The sequence below is a fragment of the Chroicocephalus ridibundus genome, chromosome 4 (genome assembly GCF_963924245.1).
Source record: "Chroicocephalus ridibundus chromosome 4, bChrRid1.1, whole genome shotgun sequence".
Classification (NCBI taxonomy): Eukaryota; Metazoa; Chordata; class Aves; order Charadriiformes; family Laridae; genus Chroicocephalus; species Chroicocephalus ridibundus.
The window spans coordinates 24,272,403-24,289,002 of record NC_086287.1 but is presented as its reverse complement, the minus strand read 5'-3'; positions in this window follow the sequence as shown (position 1 = coordinate 24,289,002).

The window sequence follows — 16,600 nt, the reverse complement described above, 5'->3', positions numbered from 1 at the left end:
TTTGTCTCTGGGTCTGGTAATGACAGAACCTCTGTTGATCATATGGTATTTCCAAAGGGAAGAAGTAGTAGGTGGAAATGGTTTAGTTATAGGAAAAGCCCCTGGAGTGAAGGAAGGTCTGGAGTATTCTCTAAGCACAATGGCAAGGAAAAAACCTTCTTGTAGATTTGCCTCATAGGTCTCTCTACAGTGACCAGAGTCATGCTTCATTATGTGTGTAACGTGGAGAGGCCTCCAGCCCTGTCTAAAAGACTGTTTTTGCAAGGCAGTGCATAATAGGAATTTAGCATCCCATAATAGGAGCACTTTTCTAGTCTATTTTGGAAATGGATTAAACTAAGCCATGAAGAAGTCTGGAGAAGAAAAAAGTCACTGGGGAACATAGGAGAGAGGAATTGAAACTCAGAATCATAGAATCATAGAATTTCCAGATTGGAAGGGACTTTTCAGTTCATCTAGTCCAATCATCAATGTAACTCTGACAAAACCCATCACTAAACCATATCTCTGAGTACTATGTCTTTTAAATACCTCCAGGGATGGAGACTCAACCACTTCCCTGGGCAGCCTGTTCCAATGCTTAATAACCCTTTCAGTGTAAAAATTTTTCCTGAAACTTGCACTGTAGCTAGTTCCTCACTAGTTCCCAGTAGAACTAAGGTTATAATGTCACAGAAGCTTTCCTTGGAAATGTCTTATTCTGCCACTGGCCAGACAGCTACGTAGCTTCCAAAGTTGTGCAGTGTATCTGCAGGCTGATCACAGATTGTCTACTTTAAACATTCTAGAGGCAAACGTTTTCTGCAAACTACATCTCAGCTCCAAGTTTAATCCTTTGTTATTCTCTCAGGATCTTCAGGTTTATACTGATATTGAATCATTTGTTACAAACTGACACACAAAAAAAAAAAAAAAAAGAAGAAAAAAAGAAAAAAAAAGGGCCTCTAGAAGGTCATTGGGCTGATAAACTCTGCTTTATTGAGAAAGGTGAACTTCAGCTGATTCGTAAAGTATCACTATACAGAAGGCAATAGAGTAAGTGAATTCATCTGTCACTTGTGAATAAGAGTTTTGGTGTCACTGCTTGAAGGCTGAACATGGAAATGCTCAGTGCTGATTAAATGACCATAATTCCTCAAGGTTGTGACATGTCTGAGAGGGATGGAAAGCTGTGATCAGAAAATCTAAGCAATAGAATTTACAATGCAATGGCATGCTCAGAAGGATTTTTTACTCTCAATCAGCCCACAAAAAAGTATAAATAAACCAGAATAGGCTAGGCAGATCTCTAGGCATTTAAAATGTCTAATTTCTGATTATGTTTTGAGAAAATGTCAGTTCATTTAAAAAAATTTTGCTGCTCTAGCTGAAAAAGAGGTAATTTCCACCAATTGCTCATCACACTCATTAGCATTCTTAGAAACTAACTGCTTGCGGTGGGAATTTGGAGCTGGCATCATAACATATCAGGTGATGCTCGCTATTGCTGCTGGCCTCCAAGCCTTCCAGGAATTCTGGATTTCCACCCAAAAACTCCAGCCAGAAATTAATGCGGTTCAAATCAAACAATACTGACTAGTCACCCTGGCAGCTATGCTCAAGAGAAGCTATGCTGCCAGTAAGGAACAGAGCCAGCAGAGAATCACAGAGACAAATGCTGGCTTTAAGTCTTGCCCCTAAGGATTGAGTGAGTCCTTTTACCTTGGGAAGATTATGTATATTTTTTACACAAACGCCTTTCTACCAAAACCAAAAGAATCCTAATAGCTGTTCTACTTTACATAGCCCAAAGGTTTAAGCATTTAGATATTTTCTATGATTAATTCTGAAATACTTCTAAATTTCCTATTCATAAGAAATGTTGATTCCAATCTTATTTGCCTTTATTTAACACTGCTGCTCTGATTTAGAGCATGAGCAAGAGCAAAATCAAAATTATTCATTTTTTGCATGCGTGTGGGTATGTAAAAATTGTCAACTTTAAAAAATAAATCATAAGCTCAGGAAAAGAAGATAGTAGCTGGGTCTAAATATACAGGTACCTTGTTGATCCTGAGCAGGTTTGAGTAATCACAAAAATCTAAGCACCTGTAGCTCATTTGTACATTGCAGTCACAAAAAACAATAAAAGCTTACTGTAACATAGAAGACAGTCATTTTTCATATCTCTCAAGGACTGAAAGAACCTGTGTTAAGGAAATTATTTCTCTTTAGAGGTTACTGCTGTCTAGATGCCTACGGCTAAGCTCTAGAAACTTCTACCATGTTCTTTGAGATATAGTTTAGAAGTTTCTTCTCAACCGTGGATTGAGAAGAGTCACATGCTACATACATGGATATGGTTATTTCTACCTAAAAAGGGTGGTGGTTTTCAAGCCACTGTCTTGTGTTGCTCTTGGATGGAAAATCCATTGTACTGGTTCGTTTGAGGAAATGAGGCTTATTTTTCAGGAAAATACAGTTACTTGTAGCTTGTAGGAAATCTTGCTTCTCTGAAATCCTCTTTCTTCTTTAAGACTGTGTTAGTTTAGAAATGCGGAATGATAAGAAGAAAGGAAAAAAGGCAACCTGATTTTGTCACTTGGAGTTGTATGTGTGCAAATATCTGTTCTCCAGAAACTGATTGTAGGTTCTTCTGGATCTCAGGCCTTTTCAGGCCTTTCTAGAGCTGTCTTATCCAGAAACTCCACCCAGGCTCTGGGAAAGGCTGGTATCAACACCTTTCTGTCTTCTTTCTGCTTTTTATTAAATTGTATTATCATTGTAGGCTTTCTGCACTGCCATTTTGAGGCATCTAAATCCTTCCTACCCACTGAGACACCAAATCGACGTTTGTATTCTATGATGTAATCTGAAATCCAAGTGGCATTCATTTATAATTTAGGTTTTATTATTCTTTTCTGTGTCTAAGTTAATGTATGTAGTAAGTACAAAAGGATGATAGCTTTAGAAAACCTTAGCATGACATAAAGCTACACTGTCACCATCAGTGGGTCAATTGGTGTCTAGCTTTAAAAAATCCATCTATTGTACTTCCTGATACACAGGGTGACAGTTTAGAAGAATGGTCCCTATCATGTTTTCAGAATCAACTTCTCTTAAATGCTCAAACGTGTGTTTAAATGTAATGAAGCAGTGTGAGAATGTTCACAAACTGTCAGAATTCAGAGTTGCTTCTTTGCAGTTTTCTTTACGGTTGACATTAGCCTTTCATGTAAGCCTTTCTCCTGAGCCAGCTTTACCCCTTAAACTTTCCCTAGTAGTTTCTTCCAACTTCAGGTGCTGCATTACAGGGGTATGGCTAATGCAAGTGTACTCAGACTTATGATGAGAGTGGTCCTTTCATTCCTACCTATTCCACAGGCGTAATACAATGCCAAAAACTCTGCACTTTTATGTAATTTATTTAGGAGTTGAGTGTTTCTCCTAAGTCCTTCTTGTGCATAGCAACACTGTGACAATTGTATTCCTGCCTCTCAGAGAGGGATGTTATTCCTTTACTTTTTCAGTGTTTGTGAGACAATCTCCTCTCTGTGGCATTGATTTGAGTCATGAGCTGGCATGTCTTCCATGAATGCACGAGTCAGCAAAAGCACTCAACTTCTGATGGCATGATCAGACCTGACATCCTGTCACAAATGCAAGGTTTAGGCTAATGATACCTAGTACTGCCACTGCTGCAGCTGATCTTACTAACCTAAAAGCTAATAAATAAAGAATTGTTTACAAGGAGGGATAAATCTATGTAGTTTTGAAATTCGTTGGCCTGAGAAAAAATGCAAAAAAAAGACTCTGCTCCAAATGCTTGACAGTCATGGGAAGACAGGTCTCTGACAGAGAAGCAAAATGAACTAACAACATAAACTGCCCTCAGGAACTGGGAGCACTAAGAAATGAATGTCCTGACCTTACTGCAAAGGGAGAAGTTTCATGACTAGAAAACATAAACATTCTGTGTTCCTCCCTGTTATGTTGGAAGGACTTATTCTGGGTAGTATCTGAGGGAGGTGTGCAATTACAGTCCATCAATAAAATGGGAAATGCATCACACCAGCAACCAAATAATGCTAAGGATAGCAATATGCCATATTTCTCTAGTCTCTTTAATTTTCAGGTTTTAAAAGTGCTTAGCTGACATTCTTTAATTAAACCTTTGAAAACCCTCCAAAACTAATAAGTAAGCTGAGCAGAATTTTAGAAAGAGGTAACTAGGATCAAAAAGTTTATGTGATTTACCCAAGGTCACACCGTTTATCAAAGCAGGAAGAGAACCAAAGTCACTGAATACCAAAGCTTTGCTTTTACCACTGGTGCCTGCTTCCTGTATTATTTGTTATCTGTTTCATAAACTATATTGGAAATAGTTTGAGGAACCACTGGAACCAACATTACACACTCTACAGAAATGTAGTCAAAATGTAATTTAGTAAAGGAAGTCAGCTGGAATGATTCAGACCACAGTTCTAACTCAACTTAATTATCGGGGTTGTTTTCCTCTGTTAGCAGAGAGCAATGATAGGTTTCGCAGAAGTCAGATGGAATCAGAGCAAAAATAGACCTTGGAAGCTGTAGTCAAAGCATTCACAGTGGTTGCCACTAGATGGCAATGCAATTAAATGCTACCGGTGTCAGTGGGTCTGGTTCAACAGCCCAACTGCAGCTGGAGGAGTTGTGATACTGCAATAGCACAAATGGCCCTACGCCCAAACTACAGTGGGAGCCTGTGGTGCTAGCTGTCCAAATGCAAAACGAAAAATGACTCACAAAAGCTTGTAATCAAAGCATTTGAAACTACAGCACAAGGTACTAAGTTGATCTAAAAGAATTACTTGTTTGATATGCGTAGTCTAGAGATGCACAAAGCTTGTACAACTAAAGCACAGCCGAGAGTTGCATCAATGTTTTTTTTTTCTTAGGTAACTGGTTGAGGGCTTATACATGAACTCTCAGGTTTCCTGTGTAATCTTCGTAACGTTATTTGCATGTGGCCAGGTGCTTTTCTGTAAAATTCTCAGATTTATTTCAAGGTAGTCAAACCCTTCATTTTGAAAGCGGCCTGTTTCCAAGCCCCAAATTTTGCGAAGAAAAGCTTGCAAACAGGTGTTCTAAAAGTAACGAAATTAAAAAGCTTATCAATAAAAAGAAATGACTGAAATAATAAAAACCCAACCAAAAAAAAAAAAAGGAGAAAAAGAAAAACAAGACAGCATTCTGATTTCTTTTTAAAATTAAAGATCAGATTTTGAGCGCTTAACTAATAATTTTGTTAACTTAGGGAAAGAGTAGAAAATATAGCAAGACTCACAAGCTCCCAAACTCAGAATGTGGTAATTCCTTCAATCTGTTTATGTTTATATTTCTAATGACAGCTGCTTTCTTTACAAAATGCAGCTGTGCTACTAAAATTGTAAGAAAAAGTAGAGCTTTTTGCATTCTTTACCCCCTACAAGTGGCAGCAGCATTCTGAATTGTAGTAGGGAAAAGCTCTGTGATCCAGCTCAAAATTTCTACCCTTCCCCCCCCAATGAATTTGAAGCTTGAAGATCTTCCATAAGTTTAATTTATGGACTAATAAAATGTATTTCTGAGACAGAAGTAAAATATACAGAGTGGGAGTCCTTTGGCAACTGGTGCCTATGCAAAATGAATAGAGAGTTCTGGCCCTAAATCAAATGCAACCATTAACTTATAGCATCAAAGGACAAGACAATGTCTTCTTCTGGCCAGGAAGATGGTGGGCTGAACATATTTATAATACTTCATATCTGTCTTGTTGCTGGGTTGGTCTCTTCCTTCACACATTTTTGTCATTTTTCTTTCTAGGTCTTAGGCTTGTTCCTCAACAGCACAATTTTTTCCATCCCTCTTTGTCACCTTCGTATTTTTAGCAGAGTTGGGGTCATTCAGAGCAATGGAGTGTCTGTTGAAGGATCTCCACAGGAAGATTTGGAAATCCAGCAATGACAGTGAGTTCTAAAGAATGTGCTTAACACAAAGGAAAAAACATACCTATTGTATAATTTTCACAGAATCACAGAATCACAGAATGGTTCAGGTTGGAAGGGACCTTAAAGATCATCTAGTTCCAACCCCCCTGCCATGGGCAGGGACACCTCCCACTAGACCAGGCTGATCAAAGCCTCACACAGCCTGGCCTTGAACACTTCAAGGGATGGGGCATTGCCAACTTCCCTGGGCAACCTGTTCCACCGCCTCACCACCCTTACTGTAAAGAATTTCTTCCTGATATCCAATCTAAACCTACCCTCTTTCAGTTTGAGGCCGTTACCCCGTGTCCTATCATAACACTCCCTAATAAAGAGTCCCTCCCCATCCTTCCTGTAGGCCCCCTTTAGGTACTGGAAGGCCGCTATAAGGTCTCCTCGGAGCCTTCTCCAGGCTGAACAACCCCAACTTTCTCAGCCTGTCATTTTCAGTCAATTTGTTTAATCAATGTCCCTTAACCTTGAGGTAGCTTACTGATTGACCATTGATACACATGAGGGGTGAGGACAGAGGAAATGATGGCTGAGCTGCCAGCGTCTGTGACAGCACACGACATCAATGCTGCACCTGCTGATCCTAATGGGAGGCAAGGGCTAAACCCTTTTGTTGCCATGGTAAACCCACATCTGCAAAGATGGCATTTTCATGTGTATGAACAATTTGTAGGTGTAACTCGCATGCCTGCTTTGGACAAAGATAAAGCACCACCTTCCTTACCATCACTGAGAAAACATAAATCAAAGACACCACAGTAAGCGTAAAATAGCCTTAACATTTGCTCTCAATTCCTCTTTTGGCTACAAATGACATGGTGACATTTTCTATTTCTTTGTTCTGTTTCTGTGCCTATCTGCTTTTCCCTTCCCTTCCCTTCCCTTCCCTTCCCTTCCCTTCCCTTCCCTTCCCTTCCCTTCCCTTCCCTTCCCTTCCCTTCCCTTCCCTTCCCTTCCCTTCCCTTCCCTGACTGGTTTCTGCTGAAATGTTTTGCCACAGTGATGCGGCAGTTAAAATTAAAACAGTATGATCTCCTGGCTATCTTCTGAGACCTACTGTCTGGATTTCTTTGTTAACATCCAGAATGTTTTCTCTGGCTTGTAGAGTGTTACTCTGGCTAGGTCACTTTCTGCCTCTGCTTTATCTGTACAATGGAGATAGTAACATTGCCTGGACACATAGGGGAACTATAATGCTTAGACCATTTGCTAGGAAAGCGCTTTGAGATCTTGCACAACTTTTAAAATATTCTTCTTCAAAGTGACCCCATAATTTCTTCCATCATTACTGATGTCTCCGGAGAAATTATAAATCAATAGCTGAAAGGGAAAGGGTATGAGAAAAAGTTCTAGGAAAATAAACATTAAAAAAAAAAGAAAGAAAACAACAGAATTCTTACATTAATAAAGAAAGCTTACTTGAATTGTTAAAGAGAACTATCTGGACTTCTGTGGATATTTCAACAAGGGGTCAAGAATAATATGAAAGGAGCAAAGACAAATTGGAATTGTAGAATACAAGAGCAATAAAACCAAATAAATCAGTTTTAAATGACCAGATTTGTGATCCTCCAGAGAGCACTGTTGCACAAAATCCCAGTTTCATCTCTTCCTGCCCACACACATCCTTTCTAATAAGATCAAGAAGACACAGGCAGCACCATGGCCCATTTGAGATTAATTCAGCTACCTTAAGGAACGGGATGATTTTTCATTCATTTCAACCCTTTCCCTGCCCTCCTCCCACCCCTAAAAAACCCCCAAACCAAATATAGTGATGGCAGCATCTGTCATGCAGTGATGCAGCATGAGATCTGAAGATCTTTGCTTTCCAGGTGCATGGCTCTGTAGCACAGGGAGAGTTCTGGGATTCCAGATGATCATCATCATTATCATCATCAAAGTAATATAAGCTCTACCATATGCTCCAAATCCTAGAGAACTTCAGAGACATGCAGGGATCAACTATATCTAACACTGAAAAGAGCCAAGTTGCTATTCACCTCTAAGTTAGTTTTTTCACAGATGTTAAGAATCTTGTACACAGGAATCAATAAAACTAGGTAATATTGAAGACAAAATCTTTGGGAATAATCGGGCTATCTAAGGTGGTTCATGTCTGTTAAGTGCAATCAGCTTCTACAAGGTATGTTACTAAGATTCTTTGACACAAAATATTTTGAAAGGCCTCATTTGGCTAGAAATTATTCATCACTGTGTTGATTGCTGGCAGATATGACTGCTAATTTGCATGGTATCAGATGGTGGATCAAACAAAGAGTGAGCACACACAGGTACAACTGACTTAAGGCAAATTGCTCAGAGCATTATCAAAAAACCCGCCCAAAATAGCTGTGCTTGTAATTTCAATGAAAGAAAAGAAATTGAGAATAATTTAAAACTGAGACCCGAAACTTTCTAAATTCATGTATCTTTCTGGTACCAGTTTACAAAGTAAATTTTGCTTGATGTCTGATCTTTTTCAGTGTTTTCTCTCCTTGAAAATTAGTGTTATTTAGTGTTACTAAAGAAGAAATCTTCTCCGTTGCTAAAGTCCACAACTGACTAGTTCTGTCTATTAAAAGTGAGAGTGAGAGATTTCTTCTAGCTGGAACTAAAACAAGACCTAGCCCAAATTGCTCATATGGCTTTGGAAATTATTATTCCATCTAGTTGTTTTTTTCTCACCCTCCTCCTCCTGGTGTGTTGTTTTTCTTATTCATACACAGTATCTGGTTTGGTTTGGAACTGCAAGCACTGAAGAAATCCTGCTCTTGTATTATGACATGACTTTAAATGAGGTCTTCTTAGCTCCTTGTGTCTCATTTGATTTCAAATTCATTTTGGTAAAAGGCAAAATTTTTTGGCAGAACCTCACCCCATCCACTAAAATCGGGACATTCCAGGGACAGTTCTGGTAATAATATGATCTGGTAAATTGTATTTTGGTCTGTGATTTTCTATGAGATTTGTGTATTATTTAATCTAAACTTTTTAATTTATGGAAATGACAGCCAAACAAATAGGAACAAAAAACAGCCAGGGTAATTAGATCATGCTGCATCCAAGGGCAAAATCTGTGGAAAAGACTTCAAGTTCAAACTCAAGTTTTGCAAAACAAATATGACATTGTAGAGATGAATTCAATGTCGCTAATTAAAAATGATTTATTCACCAGGCCAAGAGGGAGACAGAAAAATGTAGCAGCTGTATGCTCTGCTTTCAGTGATTGTGAGAGAGCTGGAGGAGAAAGCAAGCTTGAGAAAACGGATTGTAAAAGTCTTATCTAGAGTAAAAATACAAATTTGCAAACCAAAGTTTCTATGTAATTAGAGAGTAAAGAAAGACACGGATGTGGCCTGCTCATCAGAAGGAAAAATCAGATCGCTTGCCAATGCGGGATTGCTGTATCCCACATTGTTAAATCAGATAGGAATGAAATATGATGCTCAGGCATGTTTTGCTGAGTTCTCCTCTCTGTATCCATGTATACTGCAAACACAATATGTCAAGGTCTCAGCACTGTTGTCCCCTTCGTATCATTTCCAGATTTCCTTTCTGTTCTCAACTGCTTATATTTTTTTTTCTCACTTCATGCTTCTATTACATTGCAAAAAGTCCATGTAACTTATCTTTCCCTTGAAATACAGAATTTAGATGTTTTCAGTGCCACCAGTTCACGCAGAGATTTCCTGCCACCATCACTGTAGATGCTCTTCCTACCTTTATGTGTATCAGTTACATTCTAAAGCACCTACCAATGAAAAATGTTTAATTACAATCAGGGCTAAAAGTAACGACAATAACAAAGAACTGTGGTACAGTCAAAAGAGGGAATTAGTGCGTACATCAGAAATAACTTAAAAATTACATGCACGCAGAACTTGAACTAATCTTCTGCTCACTGAGCTTCAAAGTTTTACTCTTTTAACCTTTGGCTTGTGGGGTAGCCTTCTCAAAAGAAAGTAATAGGTACTTTATCTGCTCAGTGATGTAGACATTTAAGAGAATTTCTTTTTCTGTCTTTTGCTATCATGTAAACCCATACATCCTTCATTGCAACAGGTTAATCTCCAAAGGTTCAGAGGTTCAGTGCAGATGCTTACCAAAACAAACCCAAGCTTCTGGTTTAAAGTTTCTAGCAATCCTGTGGGTAAAGGTTGCCTTGAGCGTTTTACAGTATTTCACATTTTCATCCTGTTCAGAAATACACTGAAGATAGTAGCATACACTTTCAGCTAAAACCAAAGCCAGAAAAACTGGATAAGTCTCTCTGTGAAAACCATAAAAGTCATAGAGTTCAGTCGTGTGAGGTACTGGCTCTGATGGCTTCCTGTGAGATATAGCATTCCCTCGACGTAGTCAGTGGGAACCAAAGAACACAAAGTCAGTTCATCTGATTTTGAATTGCCAGCATTGCAAATTAAAGAAGGTAAAAGTTGGTTACATCCAGGCAAAGTCTTCTTTGGGTCAAGTTACTGAAAGCCATAGTTTTGAACGGAAACTGAAACGGTATCATTTCAGTGATAAAACCAACACATTCTGGGAACCACATGGTCTTTTCTCATGTGAGCCCCACTTTTCAGCCTTCATGAAAGTAGTACTTTTCATATATGAAAATTGCACATAAGTACTTTTCACAGCAGTGGAATGTAAAGCATAATTTCTAAACCACCCTCTGGCCTGTAGATGTTTAACTCAACAATTTCAGTCTGCAAATACTAATGGGAACTTCTTTCTCTAGCTTCATTTCTACAGTGCACATTGAGCTGTTGACTGACATTTAACAACCATGTTTGGACTTCTGCAGTATAGTTTTGCACAATCACAAGGGATTCTGATTCTGTTCTTGGAATCAAAGTAAAAGGGAGACAAAGCAATGCTCACGTCTCTGCTTAGAAAGACAATCTGTATTATGACTTAAAGCTGGAGGAAACATCCTATTTCCTAGTGATATCAAGATAAAGCAGATTTCTACAATGAAAATTGCATAAATAACACAATTTTTCTAAAAATATGACAGACAAGTCCTTGAAATTACACGTAAAACAAGAAGTGCAGATTTTCATCATTTCTTTTTTTTTTTTTAATTTTTTATTTGAGCAAAGTATAAACATAGATATAGGGAAACCACTTTATTTCTTTAAAGGTCATTTTCTGGGCAATGTTCCTAGTGCCCAGCCAGAGTTTAATCTAATGCTCCAAAGCTCCGTTTGTAGCCTATATTCAGCTCAACGCATTTCAAAGTTATCTACAGATTTCAACACCTAAATTCCATAAAGTGCTTAACAAAAATTTATAAAGACATGAGAACTCAGATATGCTAGATTGATTATCTTATGACACGCATGTGAGTGACATTTTCCCCATATTTAACACAGTATGCTCACTATATACTTGTTATTGGGAGAACGCCGGTCCTAATTGTGAACGTGTGCATTTTTTTGGATATTTTTAATCCCTTATTACTGATACACAAGTGTAGACTTTGATTGGGTTGTAGAAATTTGAACTCTGAGATTAGGGTTTTAAGAATCTTATTTTCTGGCCTTTATTTTTCAACTGTATCATTTCCCACCAGAGCGGCAGGTTGTTTGAGCTCTTGCTATTTTTATTCCTCCTATGTAAGTTGAACCAAACACCTTTCAGGCATAGCAGTATATGTTTTTTGCCAAACCAATCCACTGAGTCTGAGGTAATATCCTCAAAGATTCCTCACTTAGTCTTAAAACATTTAGTTTATAACTAAGTTATTGAGCAAGACTAATAGCCACTGAGTCTTAACCATAAATAAGAAGGCAGCATTGCTTGCAAGCTATCATGTGCTGATCTTATTCATCATGTTTGATAGAGTTTTATGGTGTAATTTCTGAATTACAAGTTTTTTGTGAGTTTTGTCCTAATTCTGTGTAAAAATACTGTTTGTTTACTAACCCATGTGAGATTTCTTAAGAAACATGAGCAACTTTTCAGATTTATCAAATTACACCTGCATATGACTTGCAACTGAATTTAAGAATAGATAACCAGATAATTTTTCACCTTATTGCTAGAAATTATACTTCACTCAGTTATTTTAAGTTAATGCTTAACTGTAGATGTAGATGTTTAGAATATGAATCAAATGTAAGGAAGAAACTATGAATAATGTAATTTTTACTATTGCCTATCAGTGGGTTTTCTTGTTTTGCTATAGTTTGTTCCTCTCCTGCCAAAGTTATTCCAAGTAGTTTCAAGTGCAGCATTAAGTAAAGTGCATGTTAACAGTTTTGCAGATCTGTTTAAATAATTTAACATTATATTTAAAATTTCATTTCAACAAATGTTTGCCCAGAGAGACTTTGCATGAGCATTTAAACCAGTCTTGCAGTCTGAGCATGTGTGTGTCACAGCAAATCTATCACAGAAGGTGCACAGCTTCAAGAAAAAGTGAGTTTACTTTTCGTGCTTTCTTTCCTTTTTTTAATTTCTTTTTTTTTTTTGAGGGGGGAGGATGTTCCTGAAGCTCCTTTTTAGTACTTTATCTTTTCTAGCACTTGTCTTTCTCAGCTCAAATGCTTTTATGATCTATGCAATGCCCCTGATATTTATCCCAAATGGAATTATCTGTGCAGTGCCAAGACTGAGAGCCTCAGAAAAATATATGGTTACTTGTTTCCTCCACACCCTCTTCAAACTGAGACTGAACCCTGTGTCATCTTTTAGTGGAAAGTTTTTGGTTTTGGTTTGTTTTTTTCTTCTTCAATTGACCACAGTGCACTCACCAGGTAATAAAACACCTTTTAAAAGAAACATATGAGGCTATATCCACTGAACTCCAGAACCATTAAATATTTACTGATACAATAGTGCATGTTTCAGTGTGAAATAAACATCAGGCTCTGCAAATTTAATAGTTTCCAGTGGAGGGAACAGAAAGGAATTAAAAAAAGAAAAGAAAGGAGAAAACCTCCCAGAGTTTTTGCAGTCTCAAAACTGGACTTAACAAATAAATAGTTCATGATGTGCCAAAACTGAATTGCCAAATGATTGACCACATCCTATACTGCACAAGGAAAAGGCCGCTGTTGTTTTTACAAGTGTGTTTCATTCAGCATTTGACTTCATTGTGTAAATATTATGGAGCTGGCTTTTCAAAATTAACCTTTATTATAGATTAGCTGCAGACAGGGTTGGAAAGGGAAGGAAGCATAGAAATTAGGGGACAGGAGAACCCCAGAAAGTCTTAATCCCATATTTCCTGAGCCAAAACTGCTGAAGTCTGAAAAACAGTCCTAGGGAACTCAGAACAAAGAAATATGTTTTAAAAACTCCTTGCTCTTACATCTGAAAAGCAATGAGGAAAAAAATGTATATGTCTTTTCAGGCACTAGATGGAATTTCCAGGGTAATATACAGATGAATAGTTTGTTACTAAAATTCTACAGCTGTAGAAAATTTTTAGATTCTTTTTTCCAATCAAAACTTTGAAAGGACATTTAATGGTTTTGAAAGGACTTTCAAAAACACCTAAATGGCTTAAGAACCACTGAGGGCTTTAGTGGAATTTCAGTTTCTAATGTTCTTCAGTGCACTGGAAAATTCCTTGTGAGAATATGAGCAGCAGAGTGTCAAAGCTGGACAAAATAATCCAGCTTCCATTCTGCATTTTGGTGATACTTTCATCTTGAACCTGTTGCACTGATAATTAGACATTAAACGTTTCTGAGACAAAGGCATAGGCTACCCTGAATCTATGATTAGTTTTGAGAAAAGTGGAAATTAAAAAAAAAAAAAAAAAAAAAAAGTCCTGGGAGTTGTCATTAAACTTGGGCCAAACAGCACATTATGTTCCTAAAATTCAAGAGCTTTTCAAATTCTTTGTGTTTTCCAGGTTCTTCCTGCTTTGGAAAGTGACAGGTTCTTCCTGCTTTGGAAAGTGACAGGTTCTTCCTGCTTTGGAAAGTGAAGGTCATAGAATAGCAATGAATTCCTGTAAATAGCTCCCTTCCAGCCTTTTGGTGTCACAGTCTGCTCCAGCCAGGATGGATTTACAAGGTATGAGGAAGATGTGGACTGACTTCTTTTCCTCCCCTACTTCACAAATAGTAAATGTGGCCCTTTTTTTGGTCATAGATAATAGTCAGAGCTCAAAGCCATTTCCTTCTTCCCCTTTCCCTGATTCCAACAGGTCAGGACTCTAACCTGGACCACCAAGTTACTTTTCTTTCTTCAGAAAATATGAACAGAGAATTTACCAAATGATGTAGATTGTATTGGTTGCTTAATATAAAGTCAAAAGAGAAAGGAAATGGTGTGGTCGGTTCAGGTAATTCCTTGTTTTAATGTAGTAATTATTTACTTACTACTAATGTAGTAAGTAAAACTAAAATTCCTAGTTTTAATGTAGTCTCTAAAAGAATTACTTGTACTTTCTATTACTTTTCTTTCCTTTTCCTTGAGTCCCAGATCCTTGGTATAAAGCAGAACTAATAGCACTGCCTAATCTCATAGACTATTTATGAGTCTTAATTAATTAACACATGAAAACTGCTTAGAGAACTCAGTTAATAGAAGCAATGGAACCAGAGGTTATTGTTGGTTAATTCTTGTATAGGCTTTTCAAAATATATATATTCATTTACCTGGCCACTGGGAAATCTTTTAGGCAATATAAAGAAAATGAAATCATGTTTTATGCATGTGCATATTTTATTCAGGTGAATACATCTTAAGGTCACTGACAGTATTCGGAATAAACCTAAAGGAGTGAAATTCTTTGTTAGCAATAATAACAGTTCCTTCATTCTGAAAACAACCACACTGTGTCGATTAACAAAACATACTGTTAATGTTATGCTCTACATAGGTTAACTACACACAATAGTTCATATCCCTTCTGGATTGTAAAGTCTTTTCCTGTATAAGGGCTGGCTTTTTGATTTTTTTTTTGGTTGTTTTGGGGTTGTTTGGGGTTTTTTAGTCATTACTTTGCAGGGCAGAACTTCCATTTTGTGTAACATTGTTCTTCGAAAATGCAGAGCTGGTATCTATTTCAGTAGCATATAACAACTTCCTCCCCTGGGTTTAGCTGTGATCCAGTGATAAAAATTTGATGATAAAGGTAGAGAACTGCTGGAAAGTGTAATTCATGTTTGGTAAATAGTGAATGGGTGTGAGTTCTGAAGACAACCAAGGAGATGACAGGAAAAGTAACATACTGGAAGTGTGTTAAAATGGTAGCTGACTTACTGTATAACCTACAGAAACAGAAGATGAGGCTGCAGGCTAGGAATGTATTAATAAGAAGTGGAGTTTAGTCTAGTGGTTTCTAGGATTGTAAGCTGTGGAGAAAGCTCCAAATTCCAAAAAGAAATCCAATCCAAGTTCAGAGTTTGAGGTGATCTACTCTAAACTCAACCCCATATTCAAAGTGGAAAACTTACATCTGACAATATATTTGATTAAGGCTTCTGGGGCACCTGGTCAAACCTGACCTTTGTTTTTACTAGAAAATACTCCTATTTTACTTCTTTGCATTACAAACAAGTGTAAGAAAAAAGAAAGAGAGCAACTGATATCCTCCTATCACTGCCACAGCAAACTTATGTTGGAGAAAAAAATTGCACCACACATGATTTGAAAATATCTGTTTATTGTTTCCTTTTCCACACCATTTTTTATTAGAATTAAAGCATTTTAAAATGTTTTTCAAGATGGATATTTTTCCCTCTCACTTCCAATCTTTTTCAATTGTTTTCGCCCAAACTATGAGTCTAAAGATGTCATGACTGAGATATATTCCCACTTCAAACTAGTTCATTATTGAATGGTACAATCTCAGTTGCTTTCTTTAAAACTTCAAACCAGACTTAATCAACAATGTCAGAATGGTTAATTTAGAAATGTAGGTTTTTCCATAACGTCTCTCCATGACATTGACCAAATTATGCAATTAGTCTGTGTTTCATTTTCTTTCTAGTTAAGTGGTAATAGTTCCGGTCGTTGATCTTTTATGTATCTTTTCCAGTTCAACTGAAAAAATCTTTGAAGAAATATCTCTTACTATTTACATAATTTAAAAATTATTATTTATTTATTTATTTGATGTAAGTGTAATGCTGCTGGAGTCTTGCTTCAGTAGATTTGGCCTTTCTCCTACAGTTTCCCTATTGCTCAGCATTTTATACCACCTGAACCTAAACTTCCTGAACCCCAATATGAGAATATAGGTTTTCTGAATATAAGGGAAAGAAATCTTCATAATGAGGGTGGTCACTGAGACAGGTTTCCCAGTCATAGAATCTCCACATAGAAACCCAACTGGGTAAAGACCCAACCGGCTTAGTATAACTTTGAAGCTGGTCCTGCTTTGAGTAGGGGTTTGGATGAGATGACCTTCAGGGGTCAATTCCAATCTGAATTATTTTATGATTTTGCTGTGATTCAATTCTTTTGCCAATATACTCATCTGTTCCACCAGTCCATTCCCTTAAGATCATTATTTAATCAAGGTTGGCCTGGGAATCTGCTTACCAATTATGGGAGTGACTCTTACTCTTTTTAACACAACTTATGCTTCTCCAAACAGTGCTCACCTTCCTCTTCATTCAGTGTTTGTC